Here is a 10,152-nt window from a genome sequence, read left to right as displayed (position 1 = left end):
CCCGTATAGCCTTCACAGACTTTTGGGATAAGTGCTCTTAGCGACACATATACAGGACACACATACACCCTGCCCTGGAGTACACACGTGCGTATGTTCATGCATTGCTCGAGATTGGGTTGTCCTGACAGATGCTTCCAATCACGATTACAATTTGAGGCTATCGGAGTCCACGACCGCCACGATACGAGAGACATTCCATTCGGAAAACCCTCGCGGAGGGCAGCGAAATGTAAACCCCGTGTTAGAGAACGGCCCTGGAAGATGACATCAGTCATCGTGACTTCCGACTTTCACCTTTCCTCGTGTTCAAGCGCGGTGGTGTTCGCGCGCCCCTGGTCAATGCATCCCTCAAAAAGACTGCTTCATATATATACATACACGCAGAGGTGTGGACTCGAGTCATGTGACTTGGACTCGAGTCAGACTCGAGTCATGAATTTGATGACTTGAGACTCGACTTGGACTTGCATAACAATGACTTTGTCCCACCTCTGAGGTGTGGACTCGAGTCATGTGACTTGGACTGGAGTCAGACTCGAGTCATGAATTTGATGACTTGAGACTCGACTTGGACTTGCATAACAATGACTTTGTCCCACCTCTGCATACACGTGATAGCGACGTTTCGGGCAATGGCCCTTTTTCATAGGACATACATTTGAGAGCAGCCAGAGAGATAGACGGACACCGAGGGTGTCAGTCACGTGCTAATAACATTTCGTAATTACTTCGTTTTCAGAGCTGGAATTACGTCGCAAACCGAAATGCAACGGGATTTGCTCGTTTGTTCAGTCACTGGTGAGACCATCAACTCATCAGCACTGCACTTGAAAAATCTGCTTGAATCGGGAGCGGCTAAAGCCCCGGATTTTAACCCTTTACGTGAGCGATACCCTTTCAGGTACTCTGACCCGTTGTGCCACCAACCCAGTAGGGAATACTGCACGTGAAACGCAAGTTGCTGTTATTCATGTATTTGTTGAAAAAATATGTGCCTGTATCGATGGGTCAGGACAGCCAACACGCTTCCAGACCCACAGCTCGATGGGGCGAAGACCACGACGACGGCAGCACGACGAGTCCCACTCCAGATGGCAGCAGCCCCGACTGTGAGTCGGAGCTCGCCTTTCATCCTCCCCACCGTGGCCAGGCTCCGCCCTCGGCGACGCACCCTCCTGGATCCCCCAGAAAGCTCCGGGCTTCGCCCACGGGTCCAACTGGTAGGACGGGCTACTACCCCCAACCCCATTGTCTACCAGTCCCCAGTGCAACGCGCTCCAGTGACTCGTTTTACGTCACTACACATACAAGACAAAGACACAGATCCCCCGTATGGCAAGTGCTGTTAGCGAGCACCTATGAAGGCCGACACGGCACACGAGGGGGTTTGTGGCCAACAGCACGCCCGGCCGCCTTTGTCTCCCCTGTGGCGATATTTTCACACCGCAACGGAAACTCATTTGAGGCTGAGTCGACCTAGGGGAGGCCCAGGACCGGTTCAGATAATTGCCACTGGTGTCGGCCGTGATCGGGAATCGAACCGGGCCGCCGGGTTCGTAGCGCAGCGCGCTAACCACTACACTACAGCTCCCCACACACATACAAACACAAACAACTCCCGGGCACACCCAATTAAAAACGATTACGCATGTACGTGATCATTCTCAGACGCACACATTCAGTGACTCACAGGCACACCCACTTAACTCACACGCACACACTCACTCGCCTAAGGGGCCGTCCGTAAATGACGTCACGCACCTAGGGGGGGGAGGGGGGTCAGACATGTGTGACGATGTGTGACGAGGGGGGGAGGGGGGGTTTGAGAAATGTGACGTCACATCAAAATGCGCAACTTTAAATAAATTTAGACAATATAATTTCGATTTAAAGCTTTCGTGACTGCAGGGATTCATCGTCTTGGTTCTTTCTGTAAAGTCACGTAGAAGGGAAGTAATAAAATAATAAAAATAAAACATAATAAAATAATTCTCACGACGTTTCGGCCACAACGCAAGCAGCTGTCTCCCCGACAGACCTGGTCTTCACCTGAGGACGGCTGCTTGCGTTGTGGCCGAAACGTCGTGAGAATTATTTTATTATGTTTTATTTTTATTATTTAATTACTTCCCTTCTACGTAATTTTACCGAAAGAACCAAGAAGACAATATAATTGTTATAACAACACAATTTTTTGTTATAAATTTTCATTATTAACGTTTTGATTATTTACATTTACTAAGGTCCCCTGTTATTTATTCCATGAAGGAGCATTTTGCTTCTCCATGGGAGAATGGAGAAGCAAACATTTTGTAAAATGTTTGAATGATTGTTATTAAACATTTTCATTTTAATGATTCTACCAGGGCTTTTCGTTCTGTGGAATGAATATGTGATTGTTATAATTGCACTGTACATTTTGCTTCGTTCTACTACAAAGTTTTAAGTATTTTTTTATAGTCATAATTATTTTTGTATTAGATAATTATGAGATAATTTCAATATAATATTCTGAACATCTGCAGTTTTATTTAGACGTTGAATATTTTCAAGTAAATTTTATGCTAAATTTCAGCTTTCCAACCCCTCCTTTTTAATACATGTTTTCTCCTACAACATCAGAGTGCAGCGCCACATTAAATACGCACTACAATGACAATAGTTTAAAGTGATTTGAAGCATGATTTATTTTCAAAATGGAAATATGGTTTGGGGGGGGGGGGCAGAGCTTTGGGACGTTATATTTGAGGGGGGTCTGACTTTTTGTGACGCCGTGTGACGAGGGGGGGAGGGGGGGTCAAAAATCTGCCAAAATCGTGTGACGTCATTTGTGGACGGCCCCTAAATATAGTACTCAATATCTCACACTCAATACCACGCGCTCACCAATTAAAGTTCAAGTTAAAAGTTTATTTTATTTTCACCAGGTAAGAAATCTAGCGACCAAGATGAGTCTCATTTGCAAGCGTAATGTGGGACATTGTCTGCCAGTAGGGAGCGATGATTGCTGTTGTATAGTCACAATTAAAGATGAAGATCCCCCGTATAGGCATAACAGATTGTGTGCGAGCACCTATGAAGACCAACAGGGCACACGAGGGGGTGTTGTGGCTAGCACCCCACACGAGTATTTGTCTTCCAAATGTTCATGGTTACACACACACAGCACCAGGTACTAATTTTAAGCTGAGTCGACCTAGGCCAGGCCCATAACTGGTTCGGATAAATCGTCGAAAATACAGAGATCCCCCGTATTTCCTTAACAGACTGTTTGGGAAAGTGCCGTTAGCGAGCACCTATGAAGGTCGGTGGCCAGCACCACACCCGGCCACGTTTGTCTCCCAATTGACGATGTTTTTCCACATCGCATCATTTGAGGCCGGGTCGATAGCGCAGTGTGCTAACCACTGCGCCACCGCTCACGAGGGAGCACGCGAAGAGAGCGAGGTGCCTCGTTGTCGCTGGCGAAAGCCGCACGTCGTCACCTTCTGCCATTTCAACGCTCGCCCGTCTGTTATGAAGCGGACACGCGGTGCGCCTCCTATCACCGGGCATTAAAGAGCCCCTCGCCCGCCTCCCCAGAGATGCTGCGGCGGCGGGGGTGGAGGGGGGGGGGTGTGCTGGAGCGAGGTCGTGGGGAGGATGGGGGTTGGTGGGTGGGGGGGATAATCGGTAGGCGGTGGTGACGGGCGTCCGATTTGAGCGAGACGCTGTGCGCCGTGTTCTGAAAGCCATTAGCAACTGAGTGCAATGTCGCGGCGGAGAGGTCTCGGAGTGAAGTTGAATGTAGTCGTGTCCATGCCCGCCACCGTTATCGCAATCACGCATCAGCAAGCAGGCAGCGATCTATCCGCCACGCAATGCGCTAACTGCGACGCAATTACCGCTCCCCACATATACAACGACAAAGATCCCCCCTATAGCCTGAACAGAGTGTTGGGGCAAGTGCTGTGAACGAGTGCCTATGAAGGCCAGTACGGCATACCAGGGGATGGGTGGCCAGCACCACGCTCAGCCGCCTTTGTCTTCTCCAGTAGCGATGTTTACACACCACACCAGGTACTCATTTGAGGCTGAGTCGACCTCGGGTATCGGTTCAAATAATCGTCACTGGTGTTGGCCGTGAGCGGGAATCGAACCCGGGTCACCAGGTTCCTAGCGCAGCGCGCTAACCACGACACTACCGCTAACCCCACAAATACACGCGCACACAACAACCAGGCAAATCACTCGCATTTATTTTGTTTCATTCGTGTCAATATGACAACTCATAAAATCGTGAATTTAGAAAAATGCGTTTAGAGTTTTTGGCTGCTATACATTTACATACGATAAGCGACTTCGTTGAGCTGATTTGTGTTCAGGTCGCTTCTGAAAATAGCTATACAGCTCAGTGGGCCTTACCTGGTTAAAATTCAACTAGTTTTTTTATATTCTTGGTTCTTTCGGTAAAGTCACGTAGAAGGGAAACTATTAAATAATAAAAATATTAAACAATTATTGTTTCCCTTCTACGTGACTTTACCGAAAGAACCAAGAATATGAATCCCTGCAGTCACGAAAGCTTTAAATCAAAATTTAGTTTTTTAATAGTTTAAATTACAAAAATACGCTTGCGTAGAATTGTGTTTCCCAGTAATTATTCACGGCGTACTCAAATCATATACACATCACATGCGTAATGTGGCTTTTTATGATAAAAGTACAACCAAGACGTCAGATATATATTCATCGGCAATAAAAAGCATAAGCGATTCTTGAATCGTGATTCGGAATACTGGGAGGCGAGGGGCGCGTGGGGGCAGGATCGGAGGCGAATAACTTTCTACATCCAAAACGTGGACGGAAGACTCAAGACTTAATCATCACTGACCGTGATAGATTATCCACTTCTCGATGATGCAGACTGGCATTCAATGCAGACTGGAAGGTCAGGCAGTGTGCTCACAGAGTGTCCCTCAGTGCTTCGGCAGCCTGCGTGATTTAAAAAAAATGCCCTCTTGTCCTTGAGTAACCTGAACTTTGTAGATTATTTTCTTGAACATTTTTAGAGCCTGGTGACATCTGTATATGTATCTAGCTATATATATGGTGACAGGTTAATTATAACATACGACGGTGCATGCTGCAACGCATATCCGCCCATTCGCTAATTTTTCATCGCAAGACTTTATTGTTATTTTTAAAACGATCAATGAACCACGTCAGGAGTTAAAAGTCAAAGTGATTTCCTGCTCAAATGAGCGACGAGGTGGAGCTCCGTCTCCCGTTTACAGCCCTGCCAGATACACCAGTCAAAATTCCACATTTATATGGCGGGGGAGTGTATATCCATAGGACGACCACTGTCAACATCCCCACGAGGTGATGATACTCATTGTATCGACCCCAGTCGGATAATTAATGTCCGCATCACCTATTAATGTACGCATCATCTGTTGATGCATGTGTCGTGGGAACAAACTCGAGGGTGACTTCTCTCTAATATCGAGGGAGACTTCTCTCAAAATAATTTATGCTCCTCGCATAAATTATTTTGCTGTAGGTTTTGCTGTGGTGCGTTGAAGGCCGTGTGTGCAAGCATGGCGTATGTTCATTCGCATGCCAAGGAGAATCAAACCAGACTCAGTCTCGATTTAAAGCTTTCGTGACTGCAGGGATTCATCTTCTTGGTTCTTTCGGTAAAGTCACGTAGAAGGGAAATAATAAAATAATAAAAAATGTACGTAATAAAATACAATTCTCACGACGTTTCGGCCACAACTCAAGCAGCCGTCCTCAGGTGAAGAACAGGTCTGTCGGAAAGACAGCGTCTGAATGGCCATTCAGACGCTGTCTGAAAGTAATGTCTCTAAATGGGCCCTGGCAGGTCTGTCTTTCCGACAGACCTGTTCTTCACCTGAGGACGGCTGCTTGCGTTGTGGCCGAAACGTCGTGAGAATTGTATTTTATTATGTTTTATTTTTATTATTTTATTATTTTCCTTCTACGTGACTTTACCGAAAAAACCAAGAAGACAGACTCTGTCTCTTTCATTATATTTAATAAATCGCCCATAGCCTGGCCATGAGTCGCCATGGTTACTTCTTCCCATGAACTCCACTCATTGATTCCCCCATACCCATGAACTCCACTCATTGATTCCCCCATACCCATGAACTCGGCCTACCACCAGACTGGCCGTTTCGTCTCAGCCCACGATGTGTTCAACCTCCACCACCATCACTGCAGGTCACACGCACTCCTCTCTGTCTGTTTTCTTCTTACGTATGAACGTTGACCTTCTTTCACACCATACGTAGCCAGCCTCGCTAATCGGACGTGCGGGGGTTTCTGTACCTCCAACTGCTCAACTTTGGAATTCCCTTCCATTGTCAGTGTGTTTTGCGTGACGTGCCCTCCAGCGCAAGCCACAATGAAACTCGAAAGTTTTTAGACGCGCTGCACTGACGTCACTTTCAGCGATCCTGTTGCCCATCGCCACGTGCGCGCGCGTGGCACCCGTACTGCCGGACTGTGTGATGTTGGCCGTGTGCTCAGTATAAATCACCACGGGACATGATCATTCCACTGCTGTCCCCATCGACTCACGATCCTGCGATGTAACAATCCGCCTAGCAACTGCACATGTGATCCATCTTCACGCTCGGCGTCCCATCGGACACGTGCTCTATATTGTGCAGTGTGTGTGTTTCCATGGGCCAATCACCTGGTTACAGTGTATAGAATGCAGTGTATGGAGAGGTCACATTAGGCAAGGCTGTTAACTTCCTCTCAAACTGAGAAGTCACATTAGGCAAGGTGAGTTACTTCCGCTCCAATGGAGAGGTCACATTAGGCAAGGTGGGTTACTTCCACTCCAATGGAGAGGTCACATTAGGCAAGGGGGGTTACTTCCGCTCCAATGGAGAGGTCACATTAGGCAAGGGGGGTTACTTCCGCTCCGATGGAGAGGTCACATTAGGCAAGGTGGGTTACTCCCGATGAAATGGAGAGGTCACATTAGGCAAGGTGAGTTACTTCCACTCCAATGGAGAGGTCACATTAGGCAAGGTGGGTTACTCCCGCTGAAATGGAGAGGTCACATTAGGCAAGGTGAGTTACTTCCGCTCCAATGGAGAGGTCACATTAGGCAACGGGTGGGTTACTCCCGCTGAAATGGAGAGGTCACATTAGGCAAGGTGGGTTACTTCCGCTCCAATGGAGAGGTCACATTAGGCAAGGTGGGTTACTCCCGCTGAAATGGAGAGGTCACATTAGGCAAGGTGGGTTACTCCCGCTGAAATGGAGAGGTCACATTAGGCAAGGTGGGTTACTCCCGCTGAAATGGAGAGGTCACATTAGGCAAGGTGGGTTACTCCCGCTGAAATGGAGAGGTCACATTAGGCAAGGTGGGTTACTTCCGCTCCAATGGAGAGGTCACATTAGGCAAGGTGAGTTACTTCCACTCCAATGGAGAGGTCACATTAGGCAAGGTGGGTTACTTCCACTCAAATTGAGAGGTCACATTAGGCAAGGTGGGTTACTTCCACTCCAATGGAGAGGTCACATTAGGCAAGGTGAGTTACTTCCACTCCAATGGAGAGGTCACATTAGGCAAGGTGGGTTACTTCCACTCCAATGGAGAGGTCACATTAGGCAAGGTGGGTTACTTCCGCTCCAATGGAGAGGTCACATTAGGCAAGGTGGGTTACTTCCGCTCCAATGGAGAGGTCACATTAGGCAAGGTGAGTTACTTCCGCTCCAATGGAGAGGTCACATTAGGCAAGGTGAGTTACTTCCACTCCAATGGAGAGGTCACATTAGGCAAGGGGGGTTACTTCCACTCCAATGGAGAGGTCACATTAGGCAAGGTGGGTTACTTCCGCTCCAATGGAGAGGTCACATTAGGCAAGGTGGGTTACTTCCACTCCAATGGAGAGGTCACATTAGGCAAGGGGGGTTACTTCCACTCCAATGGAGAGGTCACATTAGGCAAGGTGAGTTACTTCCACTCCAATGGAGAGGTCACATTAGGCAAGGTGGGTTACTTCCGCTCCAATGGAGAGGTCACATTAGGCAAGGGGGGTTACTTCCACTCCAATGGAGAGGTCACATTAGGCAAGGTGAGTTACTTCCACTCCAATGGAGAGGTCACATTAGGCAAGGTGGGTTACTTCCACTCCAATGGAGAGGTCACATTAGGCAAGGGGGGTTACTTCCGCTCCAATGGAGAGGTCACATTAGGCAAGGGGGGTTACTTCCGCTCCAATGGAGAGGTCACATTAGGCAAGGTGGGTTACTCCCGATGAAATGGAGAGGTCACATTAGGCAAGGTGAGTTACTTCCACTCCAATGGAGAGGTCACATTAGGCAAGGTGGGTTACTCCCGCTGAAATGGAGAGGTCACATTAGGCAAGGTGAGTTACTTCCGCTCCAATGGAGAGGTCACATTAGGCAACGGGTGGGTTACTCCCGCTGAAATGGAGAGGTCACATTAGGCAAGGTGGGTTACTTCCGCTCCAATGGAGAGGTCACATTAGGCAAGGTGGGTTACTCCCGCTGAAATGGAGAGGTCACATTAGGCAAGGTGGGTTACTCCCGCTGAAATGGAGAGGTCACATTAGGCAAGGTGGGTTACTCCCGCTGAAATGGAGAGGTCACATTAGGCAAGGTGAGTTACTTCCGCTCCAATGGAGAGGTCACATTAGGCAAGGTGGGTTACTTCCACTCCAATGGAGAGGTCACATTATGCAAGGTGAGTTACTTCCACTCCAATGGAGAGGTCACATTAGGCAAGGTGAGTTACTTCCACTCCAATGGAGAGGTCACATTAGGCAAGGTGGGTTACTTCCACTCCAATGGAGAGGTCACATTAGGCAAGGTGGGTTACTTCCACTCCAATGGAGAGGTCACATTAGGCAAGGTGAGTTACTTCCACTCCAATGGAGAGGTCACATTAGGCAAGGTGGGTTACTTCCACTCCAATGGAGAGGTCACATTAGGCAAGGTGGGTTACTTCCGCTCCAATGGAGAGGTCACATTAGGCAAGGTGGGTTACTTCCGCTCCAATGGAGAGGTCACATTAGGCAAGGTGAGTTACTTCTGCTCCAATGGAGAGGTCACATTAGGCAAGGTGAGTTACTTCCACTCCAATGGAGAGGTCACATTAGGCAAGGGGGGTTACTTCCACTCCAATGGAGAGGTCACATTAGGCAAGGTGGGTTACTTCCGCTCCAATGGAGAGGTCACATTAGGCAAGGTGGGTTACTTCCACTCCAATGGAGAGGTCACATTAGGCAAGGGGGGTTACTTCCACTCCAATGGAGAGGTCACATTAGGCAAGGTGAGTTACTTCCACTCCAATGGAGAGGTCACATTAGGCAAGGTGGGTTACTTCCGCTCCAATGGAGAGGTCACATTAGGCAAGGGGGGTTACTTCCACTCCAATGGAGAGGTCACATTAGGCAAGGTGAGTTACTTCAACTCCAATGGAGAGGTCACATTAGGCAAGGTGGGTTACTTCCACTCCAATGGAGAGGTCACATTAGGCAAGGTGAGTTACTTCCACTCCAATGGAGAGGTCACATTAGGCAAGGTGGGTTACTTCCACTCCAATGGAGAGGTCACATTAGGCAAGGTGGGTTACTTCCACTCCAATGGAGAGGTCACATTAGGCAAGGTGAGTTACTTCCACTCCAATGGAGAGGTCACATTAGGCAAGGTGAGTTACTTCCACTCCAATGGAGAGGTCACATTAGGCAAGGTGAGTTACTTCCGCTCCAATGGAGAGGTCACATTAGGCAAGGTGAGTTACTTCCACTCCAATGGAGAGGTCACATTAGGCAAGGGGGGTTACTTCCACTCCAATGGAGAGGTCACATTAGGCAAAGGGGGGTTACTTCCGCTCCAATGGAGAGGTCACATTAGGCAAGGTGAGTTACTTCCACTCAAACTGAGAGGTCACATTAGGCAAGGTGGGTTACTTCCTCTCAAACTGAGAGGTCACATTAGGCAAGGGGGGTTACTTCCACTCCAATGGAGAGGTCACATTAGGCAAGGTGAGTTACTTCCGCTCAAACTGAGAGGTCACATTAGGCAAGGTGGGTTACTTCCTCTCAAACTGAGAGGTCACATTAGGCAAGGTGAGTTACTTCCTCTCAAACTGAG

This window comes from Lethenteron reissneri, chromosome 21, assembly GCF_015708825.2.
Source record: "Lethenteron reissneri isolate LAM-NWPU_2019-01 chromosome 21, ASM1570882v1, whole genome shotgun sequence".
In the NCBI taxonomy this organism is placed as follows: domain Eukaryota; kingdom Metazoa; phylum Chordata; class Hyperoartia; order Petromyzontiformes; family Petromyzontidae; genus Lethenteron; species Lethenteron reissneri.
This window is presented reverse-complemented; position numbering follows the sequence as displayed.